The following is a 20,253-nucleotide window of genomic DNA, read 5'->3' as shown; positions in this document are numbered from 1 at the left end:
GCTCCCTCATTCCCTCCCCAACCCCACACTCCCTCCCTGGTCTCCTCCCTGCCCCTTTCCAAGTCCCCTGATAGGGGAGGACCTCCTCCCCTTTCATCTGACCCTGTTTTATCAGGTATCTTCAGGGCTGGCTGCAAAGTCCTCCTCTGTGGCCTAACAGACTGCTCCTCCCCTGGGGGGGGGTGTCAAACAGCCTGCCCTTGAGATCCTGTTAGAAATAGTCTGTGTTCCCCTTACTTTGGAAAACTACTTGGTTACTGAGCTACCACAGGCCACATCCAAGCAGAAGTTCTAGGTTATATCCATAGATGGTCCTTGGTTGAGTGTCAGTCTCAGAAAAGACCCTGTGCCCAGATATATTTGGTCCTTGTAGAGCTCCTATCCTTTCCATATCATACTAACTTCCCTTCTTTCATATGATTCCCTGCACTCTGCCGAGGGTTTGGTTATGAGTCTTAGTGTCTGCTTTGAAACACTGCTAGGTAGAGTCTTTCAGATGCCTTTTGTGGTAGACTCCTGTCATAAGTTCAATGCACATCCCATTTGTCTTTCTAATTATTTTTATTTTTTCACAATTTATTCATTATATATCCCTTTTCACTAGTCCACTCAAAAGAGGAGTTCCCCTTCTGTGCCATCCACCCATACCTTATCGGAATACTACTTAGCTATTAAAAACAAGGAAATAAAATTTCTGCTCTTATTTCTTCTCCATAGGCCACTGTGCTCACCTCAGAAGATTCCATACACTAAAGCTTGTCTGCAACATTACTGTGAAATAAACACTAGGTATAACTCATTTTACAGACTTCCACCCCCAAGGCACTGGTTGAATGGCCAACTCACATCCAGAAACATGTGAAATATGAAATGCTATGGAGTCTGAAACATTTGATTACAAGCGTTTCAGAGAATGTGGTTCCCCTTCGCCTGGAGGGCTGTTTCCCACCAGCCCAGGAAGGCAGGAGGGGCAGAAGATGAGGTGTAAATCTTGGAAGACCCACAAGCATGACAGTGATCAGACTCTCTGAAAACTACCTCAGAAAGTAAGTTCAACTTTAATTCCAGAAAACAAATGTGATCTACCCCTTGGGGAGTGACTGCGATGCTCCATGGATACGTGTACGTAACTGTTTAAAACTAGGCACTTCAAGGATGCTTGGTTTGCATGAAACAGCACATTCCTATCATATGAACAGGAACACAGTTATTAATTATCCTATTTTTGAAGGGAGGGGAGAGTTATCAGGGATCTGTGTCAAAGGCCATCTATCAAATGTGGTTGCTGGCATCTATGTCTAAAGACACTCTCCAGGTGAAGTCAGGCAGAGAAAACTTACAGGGAAGCCAAATTCCATGAGTGCTACAGATGTGTTGTAATAGTTACACAACTAGGTCAGCAGCAGGGTATTACATGGAAGAGAGAGCCTCCTCATTCATCTGTTAAAATTCAGTCTGGGTTGTGATGTTTTTCAATAGAACCCCTGGAACAATAGACATGTGTACATAAAGAAACTTCTACAGGTTACCACTGTTGTGTTACTCTCAGACAACTTCCTGACTTGTGTTAGTTCACCATTCACCACATATTCACCCACTTGACTAAAATTTTTTTTGTATAAAGTGAGGCAATTAAAAACAGAAGATGGTGAGAATCAAGCTTATCCATAAGTATTCTGTATACACTTTATTTTATAGTACTTTTGAATGTAATTGATATTTACCATTCATTGTATTCTTTTTTTAAAAATGAGTTTATTTACTTTATATCCCAAACTTAGCCCACTCCCTTCTCTCCCCCAGTATTACCCTCCATTCCTATTGCCCCTATTTGATCTCCCCTCTCCCTTCAGAAAAGGGAGGCCATTTGCAATGAGCTGGTTTTTCAGTTCTGTTGGATCTCAGTGGACCGAAGAACACAAAAGGCCTCACCATATTGCCTGTATTCATAGAATTCCTCTCCAGTACAAATACTTTTATGACGATGACTACTATAGATTTGTGCAAGGCCTCACCATTTTAGCACATTCATGAGTTTTCTCTCCAGTATGAATTCTTTCATGATGATGAAGATTATACAAATGTGGAATGGATTTACCCTGTTAAAACCACTCATTGGCTTTCTGTCCAGTATGATTTCTTTCATGAGTATGAAGATGATTCTGAAGTTCAAATGTTTTTCCACATTGGTTACAGTCATACAGCTTCTTTCCAGTATGTGTTCTTTCACGTATTAGGACATGTTTTGTGCAAAGGCTTTGTCACATGATTATACTCGTAGGGTTTCACTCCAGTATGTGTTCTTGTTTTAAGAGACGACTGTTACATGCAAAGCCTTTATCACACTAATTACATTCACAAGGCTTCTCTTCACTGTGTGTTTTTTTTTATGTTCTTGAAAACTACTCTGCCATGCAAAGACTTTACCATATTGGATACTTTCATAAGGTTTCTCTCCAGCATGTGTTCTTTTATGTATTTTCAGATTGCTGTTACGTGCAAAGGCTTTACCACGCTGTGTACATTCATAAAGTTTCTCTCCAGTGTGTCTTGTTTTATGTATTAAGAGATATTTGTGTTGTGCGAAGGCTTTACCACATTGATTACATTCATAAGGCTTTTCTCCAATGTGTGTTTTTTTTTTATTCCTTAGGAGATCATTGGTATAGGCAAAGGCTATACCACATAGAATGTATTCAGGGGGTTTCTCTCCAGTATGACTGCTTTCATGCCTGCAAAGATAATTGGCACATGTGAAAGATTTACCACAGTCATTTCTTTATACTAATAAATATATTTATCTGTATGAATTAATTTCATAATTTGATCTAACGATAAAAAAGAATCAAATCGACTTCCAAGATGGCGGCAGCTAATGTGCAGCTTAGCTGAAGGGGAGAGGACCCACAACGCAGAAATTGGTAAGTGAAGGGGCTGATCAACCCAGAACAGAGTTATCTAGACTTCCAAGAAGAAAGAGACTAACCATGATCTGAGTTCATCTAGAATCAGGTCACGGCAGACTCCTCTGGGAGGAGACACCCCGGGAGGTGATCCCCAGGCACTTCCTGGCACCCAAAACCCTACTCCCTCTTCGGAGGAGGCAGGAGGCATCCAGCAGAATCTGCCACAGACCACACTGTCTGTACCCCAGCTCCAGCTAGAGCTACAGCTCCCACAAAAAAAAAAACAACAACAACAAAACCCGAGATCGGGGCTGAGAAAACCCAATCCTTTCGGCCACTCCCCTGAGAACTAGAATGCCGCCATAACCCTGCCATGGTGGAGTGGAGGGATAGAGAAGCACACAGTGGCTTCACAGCGCCCGGACCCCAGTGCTGCTGGCTGCTCCTAGCAAACAAACTTCAGCTCAGGATCTGGGACTGTGGTCATTCAACACAACCTGAGATTCTCCCGGGTCCAGTGCAATAAGGTCTAGCACCAAGTCCTAACACTGGCAGCTCCCCGACCCCTGGCAGAGAAACCCTGGCTCAGGATTGGAACTGAGAAGTCCCAACCCCTTCTGGCACTCCCCTGAGAGCACCACCATAAGCTTGCCCTAGTGGAGGGGACAGTCAGAGGAGAAGGACAGAGAGGCAGCCTGCCACAGGACACAGCACCCCCTCTCCAGCTCACCCATCAGCCTCTGGCAGAGAAACCCAAACTCTGGATCTGAGGACACTCAACCATACCTGGTATTCTCTCGGAATCAGAAAACATAGGTTCTACCACCAGGCTGCTTCTGGCAGAGAGATCTGGGCCCGGGATCTGGGATTGAGAACACTCAACCTAACTCTTTCCCGTGCTACCCCGGGACCAGTCGACATAACCCCTCCTGGCAAAGGGAAAGGTGGTCACCTAGTCCTGTGGCCACAGTGCCACAGAGCTGACTGTTAGCCTACCCACACATTTTCCGCAGCAGAAACAATTCAGAGAGTAGAGAGCAAGGGGAACCCCTGTGCATTCCAACTGGTCCTGCAAGAGAGTGAGTAAGCCTTCTAAGGAGAGTTTGCCCCAGACCCAGGGCCTCTCCACAGAAGCAACCAGATGAGATCCCTGCCACCCACACCCCTAGTGTGGGCATCATAGGGATTCTTGGGATAGCGACCCCAACGTTGAAGCCTCTGCCTTGTGGGTCCACAAACAATCCCTGGATCTCAGACAGAACTGCATAATAGTGGCCTGCAGGCCACTGCAATAGTCAGAGAATCCATGCATGCACACTGCGCCCACTAAAAGTACATGCGAATAGTGCCAGCGTCACATTCCTTACTTAGGCAAAACTGAAACCACAACGCACACTCCTAAACCAGTGAACCTCTCTCATCTTCCTGAAAAAACAGTCGAGAAAACAGAAAGAGATGATCATAGCCTGAACTACAAACTCGAGAAACAAACAGTGAGGATTATAAATAACCAGATGGCTAGAGGCAGACGTAAGAACACACCCAACAAAAATGAGGACATAATCACCTCATCAGCAACCCCCCAAAACAATGGACACTTCAATTCACTAGATATACAAGAAAACGACCTCAAAACTATGTTTCTCCAGCTATTAGAGGCCCATAAAGATGAAATGAACAAAGCCCTCAGAGAAATAGCCAAAGAAATCAAGATGAACAAAGAGGAAACAAATAGAGCTCTCAGAGAAATGACCACGAAAATTGAGCCAAACAAAGAAGAAATGAACAAAGCTCTCAAAGAAATGTCCACACAAATGAAGGCAAATAAAGAAGAAATAAACAAAGCTCTCATAAAAATACAGGCAATTATAGCCAAAGAAGTAGAGGCACAATTAGTGATACATAGAGAGGAAATGGACAAAAAAATAGAAGCTGTCATTGAATAGCAGGAATCCACATTCAAACAGATGAAGGAAATGGTGCAAGACATGAAAACAGAATTAGAATCAATAAAGAAAACACAAATAGAGAACATAGAGAAAAGATCAGGAACTACAAAGGTAGGCATCACCAACAGAATACAAGAGATGGAAGAAAGAATCTCAGGAGCCGAAGATACACTTGCCGAAATTGACACGTCTCTCAAGGAAAAAATAAAATCAGAAAAGTTCCAAACACAAAACATCCAAGAAATCAAGGACACCATGAAAAGACAAAATCTAAGAATAATAATAGGAGTAGAAGAAAGACATCAGGCTCAAAGGTCCAGAAAATATTTTCAAGAAAATATAGAAGAAAACTTTCCCAAATTAAAGGAGATGTCCATAAACATAAAAGAGGCCTACAGAACACCAAGTAGACTAGACCAGAAAAGAAATTCTTCACGTCACATCATAGTCAAAACACTGAACCTACAGAACAAAGAAAAAATTCTAAAAGCAGCAAGGAAAAAAGGCCAAATAACATATGAAGGTAGACCTATCAGAATCACACCAGATTTCTCAACAGAAACTATGAAAGCCAGAAGGGCTTGGACAGAAATCATACAGTCCTTAAGGGACCACAGATTCCAACCCAGACTACTATACCCAGCAAAACTTTCAATCAACATAGATGGAGAATTCAAGATATTCCAAGACAAAACCAAATTTAAACAATATCTACATAGTAACCAAGCTCTACAGAAGTTACTAGAAGGGAAACTCCAAACCAAAGAAGAAAACTACATCTAAGGAAACAGAGGAAATAGATAACTACACAACAACAACAAAAACAAAAACAAAAGAATACAAGCAATGAAACTCAGTGACACCACCAACCCCACACCAAAATTAAGTAACAATTGTTGGTCACTAGTATCTATCAACATCAACGGACTCAACTGCCCAATAAAAAGACACAGACTAACAGAATGGTTGCAGAAACAGGATCCAACATTCTGCTGCATCCAAGAAACACAAACAGTACCTCAGAGTAAAGGGTTGGAAAAATGTTTTTCAAGCAAATGGTTCCAGAAAAGAAGCTGGAGTAGCCATCCTAATATCTAATAAAATAGACTTTCAACTCAAGTTAATCAAAAAAGATAAGGACGGCCACTATATTCGCATCAAAGGAAAAATCCACCAAGAGGACATCACAATTTTGAATATCTATGCCCCAAATACAAGAGCACCTACATTCATAAATGAAACAATATTAAAGCTTAAATCACACATTGATCCTAATACCTTAATAGTGGGAGACTTCAACACTCTACTCTCACCAAGGGATAGATCAACTAGACAGAAAACAAATAGGGAAATAAAAACACTTACAGAGTTCCTAAATCAAATGGACCTAATAGATGTCTACAGATCTTTTCATCCAAACTCAAAAGAGTATACCTTCTTTTCAGCACCACATGGAACCTTCTCCAAAATAGACCATATAGTTGGTCACAAAGCAAGCCTCAACAGATACAAAAAGATTGAAATAATCCCATATATTCTATCTGACCACCATGGACTAAAACTGGACCTCAACACCAACAGAAATAACAAAAAGCTGACACGCACATGGAAACTGAACATCTTATTACTCAATGACAGCTGGGTTAAGGAAGAAATAAAGAAAGGAATTAAAGACTTCCTAGAATTCAATGAAAATGAAGGCAAAACATACCCAAATTTATGGGACACATTAAAAGCAGTGCTCAAAGGAAAATTTATAGCACTAAGTGCTTTCAAGAAGAAATTTTTAACATCACATACAAGCACCTTAATGGCCCAACTGAAAACACTAGAAAAAAAAGAAGCAGATACACCCAAGAGGAGCAGAAGGCTGGAAATAATCAAACTCAGGGCTGAAATCAATCAATTAGAAACAAATAAAACTATTCAAAGAATCAATGACACAAAAAGCTGGTTCTTTGAGAAAAATCAACAAGATAGACAAACCCTTAGCCAAACTAACTAAAAAGTGGAGAGAATCTATCCATATCAGCAAAATCAGAAATGAAAAGGGTGACATAATTATAGACACTGAGGAAATTCAAACAATCATTAGGTCATACTACAAAAGCCTATATGCCACAAAATTTGAAAACCTCAATGAAATGGACAATTTTCTTGATAGATTCCAATTCCAACATTAAGTCAAGATCAGGTAGAAAGACTGAATAGCCGTATATTCCCCGAGGAAATTGAAGCAGTCATTCACAGTCTCCCCTCCAAAAAAAGCCCTGGGCCAGATGGATTCAGCGCGAAATTCTACCAGACCTTCAAAGAAGTGCTCACACCAATTCTCCTCAAACTATTCCACAGAATACAAACAGAAGGTACATTACCAAACTCATTCTATGAAGCGACAGTCACCCTGATACCTAAACCACACAAAGACCCAACAAAAAAAGAGAACTTCAGACCTATCTCTCTTATGAACATTGATGCAAAAATACTCAATAAAATACTTGCAAACCGAATCCAAGAACACATCAAAGATATCATCCACCATGACCAAGTAGGCTTCATCCCAGGCATGCAAGGGTGGCTCAACATATGGAAATCCATCAATGTAATCCCACCACATAAACAAACTGAAGGAGAAAAAGCACATGATCATCTCCTTAAATGCTGAGAAAGCATTTGACAAAGTCCAACACCCATTCATGTTTAAAGTCTTGGAGAGATCAGGGATACAAGGCACATATCTAAAGATAGTAAAGGCAATATACAGCAAGCCTATAGCCAACATCAAACTCAATGGAGAGAAACTTAAATCAATCCCACTGAAATCGGGGACAAGACAAGGCTGTCCACTCTCTCCATACCTCGTCAACATAGTACTTGAAGTCCTAGCCAGAGCAATAAGACAACTAAAGGAGATCAAGGGGATACAAATAGGAAAGGAAGAGGTCAAAGTGTCACTATTTGCAGATGATATGATAGTATATATGAGGAACCCCAAAAATTCAACAAGAGAACTCCTCCAGCTGATAAACACCTTCAGCAAAGTGGCAGGATACAAAATCAACTCAAAAAAATCAGAAGCCCTCCTGTATACAAAAGACAAAAGGGCCGAGAAAGAAATTAGGGAAACAACACCCTTCACAATAGCCACTAATAACATAAAATACCTTGGGTGACACTAACCAAGCAAGTAAAAGACCTGTTTGAGAAAAACATCAAGTCTCTGAAGAAAGAAATTGAAGAACATATCAGAAGATGGAAAGATCTCCCATGCTCATGGATTGGTAGGATTAACATTGTGAAAATGGCCATCCTGCCAAAAGCAATCTACAGATTCAATGCAATTCCCATCAAAATACCAACTCAATTCTTTACAGACCTTGAAAAAAAAGATTCTCAGATTCATATGGAGAAAGAAAAAACCCAGAATCTCCAAAACAATCCTGTACAACAACAGATCATCTGGAGGTATCTCCATCCCCAATCTCAAGCTGTACTACAGAGCAATAGTAATAAAAACTGCATGGTATTGGCATAAAAACAGAAAGGAGGATAAATGGAACCAAATAGAAGACCCAGAAATAAACCCACACACCTATGAATACTCGAGTTTTGACAAAGAAGCCAAAACCATTCAATGGAAAAAAGACAGCATCTTCAACAAATGGTGCTGGTCCAACTGGATGTCTACATGCAGAAAAATGAAAATAGATCCATATTTATCACCCTGCACAAAACTAAAGTCCAAGTGGATCAAAGGCCTCAACATAAAACCAGATACTCTAAATCTGTTAGAAGAAAAAGTGGGGAAGACCCTAGAACTCATTGGCACAGGAGACAACTTCCCGAACAGAACAGCAACAGCACAGGCTCTAAGAGCAAAAATCAATAATTGGAACCTTATGAAACTGAAAAGCTTCTGTAAAGCAAAGGACACTGTCATCAAAACAAAACGACTGCCTACAGATTGGGAAAGAATCTTCACTAACCCTTTTTCTGACAGAGGCCTAATATCCAGGATATACAAAGAACCAAAGAAGCTGAAAAGCAGCAAACCAAGTAATCCAATTACAAAATGGGGAACAGAGATAAACAGAGAATTCTCAACAGAGGAATATCAAATGGCAGAGAAACACTTAAAGAAATGCTCAACTTCATTAGCATTAGGGAAATGCAAATCAAAACGACCCTGAGATTTCACTTTACACCCATCAGAATGGCCAAGATGAAAAACTCAAGTGATAACACATGCTGGAGAGGTTGTGGAGAAAGGGAAACCCTCCTCCACTGCTGGTGAGAATGTAAACTGGTACAACCACTTTGGAAGTCTATCTGGCACTTTCTCAGACAATTAGGAATAGTGCTTCCTCAAGACGCAGCTATACCACTGCTAGGTATATACCCAAAATTTGCTCAAGTACACAACAGAGATACTTGCTCAACCATGTTTATAACAGCTTTATTTGTAATAGCCAGAACCTGGAAACAGCCCAGATGTCCATCAACTGAGGAGTGGATACAGAAATTGTGATATTTTTACACAATGGAATACTACTCAGCAATCAAAAATGAGGAAATCATGAAATTTGCAGGCAAATGGTGGGATTTAGAAAAGATCATTCTGAGTGAAATATCCCAGAAGGAGAAAGACAATGACGTTATATACTCGCTTATGTAGACCTATAAGATATGCTAAACATAATGAAATCTATACACCTAAAAATGATAATCAAGAGAGAGGACAAGAGGTAAGATAATCAATCCTCATTTAGAAAGACAGATGGGATTTGCATTGAATGTATGACAGGAGTCTACTGCAGAAGGCATCTGAAAGACTCTACTGAGCAGTGTGTCAAAGCAGACACTAAGACTCATAACCAAACCTTCGGCAGAGTACAGGGAATCATATGAAAGAAGGGGAGTTAGTGTGATGGGGAAAGAATAGGAGCTCCACAAGGACCAAATATATCTGGGCACAGGGTCTTTTCTGAGACTGACATTCAACCAAGGACCATGTATGGATATAACCTAGAACCTCTGCTGGGATGTAGCCTGTGGTAGCTCAGTAACCAATTGGTTTCCCATAATAAGGGGAACAAGGACTATTTCTAACAGAAACTCAATGGCAGGCTCTTTGACCTCCCCACCCCCCAAGGGAGGAGCAGTACTGTTAGGCCACAGAGGAGGACATTGCAGCCATTCCTGAAGAAACCTGAAAAAACAGGGTCAGATGAAAAGGGAGGAGGTCCTCCCCTATCAGTGGACTTGGAAAGGGGCAGGGAGGAGATGAGGGAGGGAGGGGGAATTGGGGAGGGAATGAGGGAGCGGGATACAGCTGGGATACAGAGTTAAAAAAATGTAACTAATAAGAAAAATAAAATTAAGAAGAAAAATTAAATAAAATGTAGATTTAAAAAATCTCTTTTGTAAAGTTGTAAGAATTAAACAAAGTTGACTCTTGAAAAATGAAAAAAAGGAAGTCTGTGAGGTCAGACTGGAATGCTTGTGGTAGCTGCTTTGGCGCTGTTGTGGATATAGGAAATATCTGCATCTGGTACGATACACATATATAGGCAGAAGACAAAGTTAAGTAGATTATGCAGAAAATTCATTCGGGTGTACATTTAAAAATTTTGAGAGAGAGAACAGAGTCGGAAGCTTTGGGTCAGATACTTAAATATGGGTGCCTCAATTTAACTGAGGGAACCTCCAGTTACCAAATCACTGGTGGTAATTAAGAAGGCTCTGCTTTGGATCTCTCATCTAAGGAAATTGAAGCCAAGTTTGGTTACAGAAGTGTGTATGCTTAGAGGATCTTAAAGCGGGCTCTACGTGTAGAAATCTGAAGTTTTCCAGAAGAAATCCTAGTGGAGAATCTGGAGGAACAGATGAATGGACTATTTCCATTGAGCAGGTAGGAGTCAGTGACTGTCAAGGTGTCCAAAGAGCAAGGTTTGAGAAGAGTAATGTGTACAATCTGTTCCAACAGCTGATCAGCAGCACATAGCAGCTACAGTTTACCTAGCTAGGAGTTTTTTAAACAAGTGAGGCAGATGAAAAGAAACCGTGCCAGTAGAAGGAAAGACTTAACCAAGAGAGAAGGAGGGTCTAGGTGAAGGGTTTGAATGTAGGTTGGTGAGAGTGATAGGACGCATTTGCCCCAATCAGAAGTGAAGATTCACCAAATGGTTGGTGTTAGATGTGTGGATGTAGCTAGGAATTGATACCAACCAGAATGGAAGACTCACCAATCAGCTGGTGTTGGATGCAGACATGCAGCAATCAGGTAGCCAGAAAAGCGAAGTCCCAAAACCAGGGAAAGGGGAGATAAACAATAAATGCAGTACTTATCTGGAGCCCAATTGACCTGAGAGGTGGATTCAGATGGATTTCCTGCAGTTTACAAGAATTACTTTGAAGTTTTATGAAGGAGATAAAACTTTGGACATGTTAGCATAACAACTGTAATCTGCACTGAAATATAACTTGCAGAAAATGGAGACATACAATTTGTGTTAACACGATAAGCATTCTTTAAGATGAGCTCTGAGAAAGCAAAAAACTTTTGTGAAGTTGAAGGGACAAAAGCTCACTTGATCTTAACCTTATGGAGATTTAAAATGGAACCATGAAAGTGTGTAGTATAGTGGAATGTTTTGAATTAGAGTCAAATTAATAAATCAGAACTCTATTGATAAAGGTCAAAGCTCTGGACCATCAAAGTAACAGTAGCATAGCAACAGGGGGAAATATTAAGCCTTTTTTACCTATTTAGGATACCTTAAATCACCTTAGACTTTGCAACATTTATAACTTGCATTTACCAACCTTAAAATATTTAAACTTGCAAACATCTATAACTTTTCACCAACCTTAAAACATTTTCTTAGATACTCAAACATCATTAGGCCTAAGAATCTAGTCACTTACCATGAGACATAGGTGAGACTGTTATGAACATTTATTGTCCTTTAGCTAAAGAGATGACAAAAGGTTATATCCTGGCCTATTTCTTGAGTCTGAAAACAAGGCATGTTGTGTCTAGGACTGACAGTAAGAGCTCTAGGACCCAGGCTTAAGCCTGGTCTCCTGCATATAAAGAGAACTCAGAAGACATCTGAAGTGTCCCAAGACAGAAGTTGGTAACTTGTGAGGCCAAAACAGACATGTAATGTTACCTTGGGTTGGGCGAGGGTGGTGGAGATTGCTGAATTAAGGAGCCATTTGTCCTTCGCCAGGCCAAGGAGCTGGAAGGCTGGAAGTGTCTGTGGCTCTTGTGCTGGTTGAGCCTCCATGGCTGGGCACAGAGAACAAGCCTGCATGGGAGAATTTTGACTTTTAAAGGCCAGTCTGCCAGCAGGCAGTCATGGCTTGTTGAGGCAGCTGTGGGACCAGTGTCTCCTTTGGCTGCATTTGAAACAGTCACCTGGCAGAATTGACTTTTGGCTATACCCCAGTGAGATGGGGCATAGCAGACCTCTTGTTTTTTTGTGCAGGAATGCCAACAGTCTCAGAGCAGCCAAGGTCTGGAGCATAGATTTTGCTGTAGATGAACATATCAGGAAGGGTCTTTTTTTTATTATTTTTACCAACTCCTGCATGGTGACTCAGGGACTATCCTCAGCTGTTTATTAAAGATGGCAGTAAGACCATGTTTGCATCGTATGACTATAAATTTATTTTTGGACATGTTAGAGGACTTGATCATCTATGAGATGACTATTTTTTCAACTATTTTTAATTTTTTAATATTAGTTACAGTTTGTTAACTTTGTATCCCAGCTGTTTCGCCCTCCCTCCCTATCTCACCCTCCCTCCCTCATCTCCTCCTTGCTACTTTTCAAGTCCACTGATAGTGGAGGACCTCCTCCCCTTTTAATCTGACCCTGATTTATCAGGTATCTTCAGGGATGCCTGCAAAGTCCTCCTCTATGGCCTAGCAGGGTTGCTCCTCCCTTGGAGGGGAGGTCAAAGAGCCAGCCATTGAGTTAATGTCAGAAATAGTTCGTGTTCCCCTTACTAGGGTACCCACTTGGATACTGAGCTATCATGGGCTATATCTGAACCAGGGTTCTAGGTTATATTCATACATGATCCTTGGTTGGAGAAATAATCTCATAAAAGACCCCTGTGCCCAGATATATTTGGTCCTTGTGGAGCTTCTGTCCTCTCCAGGACATACTAACTCCCCCTTCTTTCATATGATTCCCTGCACTCTGCCTAAGGTTTGGTTATGAGTCTCAGTATCTGCTTCAGTACACTGCTAGGTACAGTCTTTCATAGGCCCCTCAGGACAGGAGTCTATGGCAGAGATGACTGACTATTAACTAGCATTCATTAACCATCAAATATTAGGATTTTAAGTTTTGTCCCTATTAAGTTGGAACATTAAAAGTCATAAATATAATCCATGAAAGTGAGAGCATAACAGTTTTTGTATGATTTAGTATATAAAAAGTTTATAGCTTATAAAAGTCTAAGGCTATACTATAGATTAATAATAATATATTTTTTTAGAAAACAAGACCAAGCATATATTAACCTTTTCATGGTGAAGATGATCAAATTTTAACATAAATAAATGCCTTTAAAATTAATAGATCTTAATTTACAGTATTGGTAAAACCTTTTATGGTATAACCCCTGAGTTATGAGTTTTAAAACCAACAATATAGTAGAACAGTATAAAGCAATTTTAAAATTACATTCAAATTAAGTATAGCAAAAGTATTAGCCAGAAAGCCCACTGGTGAATCTGATCATAGGCAGCTCATGGCAGGAGAAACAGCATTTAATAATTTAGAAATTGATAAAGACATAGGCAGTTAGATGTAGATTTTAAATTAGCTTAATTTGAATAGACCTTTTTAACTTTGAAATTTTACCATTAAAAAATTACTTTGAACCAGGGTTGAATCATATATATTGTAAAACATAACTTTGAATTTGAATTTTTTTAAAAATCCAAATCAATTTAAAATGAGTCTTGTTGCTGTCCTAGTCTAAAAGGCGATAAAATCAACAGTTACTTATGATTAAGGAAGTCTTATAAATGTAAACACAGAGAAAATTTAAAAAAGGGAAATAAGAATCACAGCATTATATATATATATATATATATATATATATATATTAATATATATAAAGAGCAGACTGTACAGAAAACAGGAAGAAAATATTTTTAAACGCTTGGAAGTAGTACCTTTGAGGTCAGAAATATTGAGAGCCAGTGTTTATAATGTGCTGCATGGACTTTTGCAGGAGTGAGGGTGGGGCAAGTGCATGGCATGGCTTCTCTATCAACATGGCAGCTTGCCATGTGTGGTGTGCATCTGTGGCAACACAGAGAGGCCAGGTGCTCTCTGGTGGGAAAGCTGTAATGGCCTGGTTTGAAACTATGCCTGCATGTGGCACAGCTGGTTGGAAGTCTACACAACTGAAAACCCTCCTCTGCAAGACAGCCTCTTGCAGGCATTCAAGGAAATTTAAAATCTCTCCCATGGGGCCTGAGGCAGCAGTGCAATTTAAAGCCATCTCTGTGTGCACAGGGTCCCCAGCAATTGCTTACCTAATAGCAATAGCTTAGAAGCAGGCTGTGTCTGTGTCTGAAGTGGCAGTTTCAGCGTCTGGTGTGAGCAGTTTCCTCAAACTGGTTTTGGTGCATCCTGGGTTAGATTCCTCCCTGGTGCTTGGTGGTCAGAGCATCTGACAGGATGCTGAGTCTGAGCAGCCTTGAGCAGAGGTACAGGTGTGTGCAGTAAGGGCAGCTGAGAGAAAGTGGAGGTTTTAAATTGTGGTTAGGGAACAGGAAAAAAAATATTGCAGGCCTCTTGGTGAGATTAAAGGGGTCCTTTAATGGCTAGACCATGTGCTACCAGGATAGTCCTTCCTGACAAAAAGCCCATATGTTAGGACTAATGAAATGATGATGCACACAGCAAATTTTATATGAAAGAGGTTTATTAGATGGAGATGGAGAGTGAGTGAGGAGAGAGTAAGGCATAATAGGGAGAAGAGAGTAGTGTGCCCCAACAGAGAAAAGGGAGATGATAAGAGACAAGAGGGCAAGAGAAGAGAGGGCAAGAGAATGACAAGTGGCAGGTTGATCCTTTTGAGGAGAAACTTAATGATGCCTGTCAGGTGTGGCTACCTGGCAGGTGACACATGATGACATCATGGGATGCTAGGCAACCCATATGCAAGCTGCCTAAATAGTAACAAATGTACCTTGGTACCTGGAAGAACACACCTCCTCTTATACTGGCAGGCCCTGATTGGCCAGTGTGTCTTGAGTGACATGAGCCCCTCACTTAGGGTTAGAGTGTGCAGAAGGGGAAAAAGCATAACACTACCAGTACCAGGCTTCCTGTTCAGGGCCATGCCTTTTCAAGATCTGCACACATTTGTATTTCAATAGCCCTTGTGACTGTCCTCCAACAGTGTACAAATCTGTATTTCCATCCAGCTTCAGGACCCACCACTCTGTGCTCAGCAGCCTGCTACTCCCATTTGTGGGCAATGACCTTCCACTCACCATTTTGGGAATTTGGGGCTTGAGTGAGCTTCCCTCACAACATTCAGCAGCAGCTCTCACATCTTATCACAGACAGACGTTCAAGCTTGCTCAGAAACAGAGAAAAACCCAGATCAGGGTACCCAGAAGGACCTGCCTTCTCTTTTGACTAGACTCCCTGATGGGCCAGTGAGTCTTGAGTGACATGAGCACCTCTCTTAGGCATAGACTTTGCTGAGGGACACAGCATAATACTACCAGGCCCAGATCTCCAGGCCAGGGCTGTACCTTTTCCACACCTGCAGAGATTTGCATTTCAGTATGACTTGTGCCTGTCTTCCATCTGTCTTTCCACCTTTCCCACCAGGCAGGACCCAACCACTCCAGCTAGCACTGCTCAGCAGCCTGTTCTGCCCATTTATGGGCTGTGACCCTCCACTCAGCATTTTGGGACTTTGGAACTTGCTTGAGTTTTCCTCACAAAACCTAGCAGCAGTGCTCAGAGCACTTCACACTGAATCATTCAAGCCTGATCAGCTACAGAGCAAAAGCTCCAGCATGACTCCTGAAGAAACTGCCTCCCAGCCTGACAGGCAACTCTCACCAATGAATTGGTCCTCCAGATAAAACCCTTGGCCTGCCTGCTCACATAGGAATCTGTCCTGGGACTTGGGAGCCTTGGAACAAGACAGATCTGAGGAGAGAGGGTATCTCAATGAAAAGGCATCCTGAGATATGGGAGCCCAGAAACCAAAGAGCTCTGAGGTGGAACAATGTACCTATGGAATGGAATCTTGAGACAGGAAAGTCAAAGAAGCACATACTTCTGAGAAGAGGCCTCTTCAGCAGAGGTGTTGTAGCTCCCATGGGAGGGTATCCCCAGTTGAACTGAGGAAGGACATCAGGAGCCTCAGCCCTACTCCTATTTCACCTCTCCTCTGCTGTGCTTCTTTTCTCCTTCCAACGATAGTCAGATCTGGCAGTAAATCTAATGAAAGGAGTTTATATTGGAGGATCCAGCCAGTGGAGGAAGAAATCCAGGAGTGGCTGCCTCTGCACCCTGGAGAAGGCAGTAGAGAAGTGAGCAGACACAGCATTTTAATGTGATTTATTATGGGGTACAGCTTTCTAGGGTAGAGATTTTCAGAGTGAGGATTGAGAGGATTTCAAATTCTGCACTTAGGAGAGTTTGGGATTTCCTGGTTTTCCTGTTTGGTCTGAACTCCAACTCATGGATAATGTCTGTAGGGTGGAGGGGTAGCTCAGGCATTGGTGGGTTTTTCTGCTCAGATATTAGTGAACTGTTGTTTAGGGTTTTCACCTAAATTTAGCATAATATAAGGTGAGTCCTACATAGTGGCTCAAGATGGCCTCAGTGACAGTTACAGAGACAGGAAATGCCATTGTAACAGTTACAGCAGTGTGCGGATGAGGGATCTATTGACTTCTGCTTTACGGGGTTTACACAGAGTTTATTTCTGAGCGAAACAAAAGAATTTTCTTTAAAATAACTGTGAACTTATCATGAAGTGGCAGATACCTGATCTAGTTTACCATACCAGACCAACTAAAGCTCTCTGCATCAGGGGAATGGCTAGTTTATACTTTGTTGCCACAGAGATGCTGCTGGAGTTCACTAACTACCTTCAGTCAGCAGCAGCCCCACCTGAGGCTTCAGAAACTGCTGCCATCTCCTCCTTTTATGGCTATGTACATTATTTCATATCAGTTTTCAGAGTTACACACTAATGTAGTTTGCTAAATACATGATTATGTAGAATATCTTTTACTCATTTGTATTACTGTAAATGACACCACTAAATAATGTCTTTAAAAAAGAACAATTTGCAGCATAAATTCAATACAATCCAAAGAACATTTTTAGAAATGTATAAGAGGAAAGGTGATTCCAAAGCTATGTGTCACTACAAAACCTCAGAGTTCACAACAGGACTATGAAGAAGTTGTACACATATTGGGACAATGTGACTTCTGTACTCAATACAAAGCTACAACCATCATGATTGTGTACAGTATTTGTGAAAGAATGAGCAGGTGACAAAAACGCCCAAAATATAAGCCTAAAAATATATTCAAGTTTTAATCCAAAGACCTAAGGAAAGTCTACCAAGAGAAGTGTGAATTTGACCAAAGTTACATACACTCTATGTGTAAAAGAAAGTTTTGTTAGAAATAGTCCTTGTTCCCCTCACTATGGGAAACCAATTGGTTACTGAGCTACCACAGACTACATCCCAGCAGAGGTTCTAGGTTATATCCATACATGGTCCTTGGTTGAATGTCAGTCTCAGAAAAGACCCTGTGCCCAGATATATTTGGTCCTTGTGGAGCTCCTATTCTTTCCCCATCACACTAACTCCCCTTCTTTCATATGATTCCCTGTACTCTGCCGAAGGTTTGGTCATGAGTCTTTGTATCTGCTTTGAAAACACTGCTAGTTAGAGTCTTTCAGATGCGCTCAGTAGACTCCTGTCATACATTCAATGCACATCCCATCTGTCTTTCTAAACGAGGATTGATCATCTTACCCCATGTCTGCTCATGACAACACATGCTGGAGAGGTTGTAGAGAAAGGGGAACCCTCCTCCACTGCTGGTGGGAATGTAAACTGGTACACTCTGGAAATCTATCTGGTGCTCTGTCAGACAATTAGGAATAGTGCTTCCTCAAGTTCCAGCTATACCACTCCTAGGCATATACCCAAAATTTGCTCAAGTACAGAACAAGGACATTTGCTCAACCATGTTTGTAGCAGCTTTATTTGTAATAGCAAGAACCTGGAAACAACCCAGATGTCCCTCAATGGAGGAATAGATACAGAAATTGTGATATTTTTACACAATAAAATAAGCCATGTCAGAGACTGGTTAGGCTATGGAAGTCACCTATGTCATCAGTTATAATGAGAATTGGCTTTTTTTTCTTTCCTTTTTTTTTTTTTGGAAAATAGGTTCTTCTTTCATTCAATATACCCCAGCCATAATTTGCCCTTCCTCCAATCCTAGCTCTCTCATCTTCCCTTTCCCCCAGATCCCCTCCATTTCATCTTCAGAAAAGATCAGACCTCTAAGAGAAGACAGTCAAAGAGGACAAATAAAGATACAATAAAAGAAGGTGAAAGCCCTCATACAGAGACCGGACAAGGTAACCTTATAAGAGGAAAAGAGTTCTTATGGTATTTGTAAAGTCCTGTCACTATTCCATGAAAATTTACTAGGACTAATCCAATCTATCCAATCCAATCTTTATAACTGCCTGGTATGTGATACTGTCTGCAAAGACAAGCAGAAATGACACTTCATAGACCTCAGGGACCAGAAGTAATGGAGCATTTCCATGTTTCACTTTGACTATCATCACTGAGACACCCTATTTTTTTCAGATGACCATATGCACACAGCCTGAGCTAAATTGTTGGAAAGGATAAGCAATATCATAGAATTCATCCTCCTGGGCTTGACCCAAGACCCAGATCTGTACAAAATTTTATGTATTGGGTGGTGAATAATCTACTTGATGACAATGGCAAGTAACATACTCATCTCAGTCACCATCTTTATCAGCCCAGCCCTGGCTATTCCCATGTACATTTTTCTGTCCTCCTTGTCTATCATAGATGGTTTATACTCTTTTTCCATAGCACCCAAAATTAACTATGACATAATCACTGAGAAAAGCACTATATTTTTCATTGGCTGCATGACACAGCTTTTTGCTGAGCTTTTATTTCTTTGGGGTTTTGGGGGGAGGGTTGTTTTTGTTTTTTGGTTGTTGTTGTTTTTGCTGCTGCTGAAATCATCTTTATTTCCATGGCCTATGATCACTATGTAGCCATCTGTAAGCCCTTGCACTATATGACCATCATGAGCCGACCTGTGTGCATATTCCTAGTAGGTACCACTGCAATCTTAGGATTCATCCATAGAAAAATACAAACTTTATGGACCAGTTACCATTCTGTGGTCCTAATACCCCACCATTTTATATGTGATATAATACTACTCCCTGAGTTGACATATACTCACATTCACTCTCTTGGGCCTCTGCTTGCTGCCCATAGTGGGTCACTGTGTTTGTTTATTTTCTTTATTCTGGTTGCTTCCTATTTAGTCATCCTTCACTCCCTGAGGAATAACAGCTCAGAAGGATGCTGTAAAGCACTGTTTACCTGTGCCTCTCATGTCACTGTTGTTGTCTTATCTGGTTCATATTTGTACCTAAGGCCCATGACCTCTTTCTCCACTTTACCCTCAGAAATGAGAAAGTCAAGAAAATTATGAAGAAGTTCTGGGGTCAAATAAAAAAGCTAATGATATATAAACTTAGTGATTTGTATATTTAGAAGCAATGTCTAGTGTTGTTTCATAATAGTCAATCTTTCTCTGCTTCAATTCTTTTTCTGTTTAATTGGCATAATCACTATATTTATTGGTGATGTACAGTCTAATAATCCATGCAGACAAAACCTGAAATCAAATCAGCATATCAAGTTTTCCACCACACTAAAATCAATTATTCATTGTGTTGAGATTCTTTAACTGCTTTCTTCTTGTTCTTAAAATATATAACAGGTTGTAGTGAGCATGGTCACCCACTCTACATAGAACTAATTATTGCTGCACAAGTGTATTTTGATACCCATTATCTAACTTCACCTTAGTCTTCCTCTGTCCCAACCTGCTTATCCTCTGTGACCACTATTCTACTCTCAACTTCAGTGAGATCAAATGCTTTGGCTTTCACATATGAGTGAGTATTTGGCTTCTTGTGTCTATCTAATTCCCATTATATCCTGTCCCATTTGCCTATTCTCATTGACACAAATGCTAGGATTCCATTCATGTTATGGCTGAATTATATATATAT

The 20,253-nt window shown here is 40.8% G+C and overlaps 1 pseudogene; it reads left to right on the top strand.

The window, feature by feature from the left end:
• Positions 1–1,008: 1,008 nt before the first annotated feature.
• LOC129692346 (olfactory receptor 4C45-like) lies at positions 1,009–19,729 on the top strand (annotated as a pseudogene).
• The last annotated feature ends 524 nt before the right edge of the window (positions 19,730–20,253 follow it).

Source organism: Psammomys obesus, unplaced genomic scaffold (genome assembly GCF_907164565.1).
Source record: "Psammomys obesus unplaced genomic scaffold, mPsaObe1.curated_primary_1811, whole genome shotgun sequence".
Classification (NCBI taxonomy): domain Eukaryota; kingdom Metazoa; phylum Chordata; class Mammalia; order Rodentia; family Muridae; genus Psammomys; species Psammomys obesus.
Note: the sequence above shows the minus strand (reverse complement) of the source record. Positions and strands in the feature narration are given on the sequence as shown.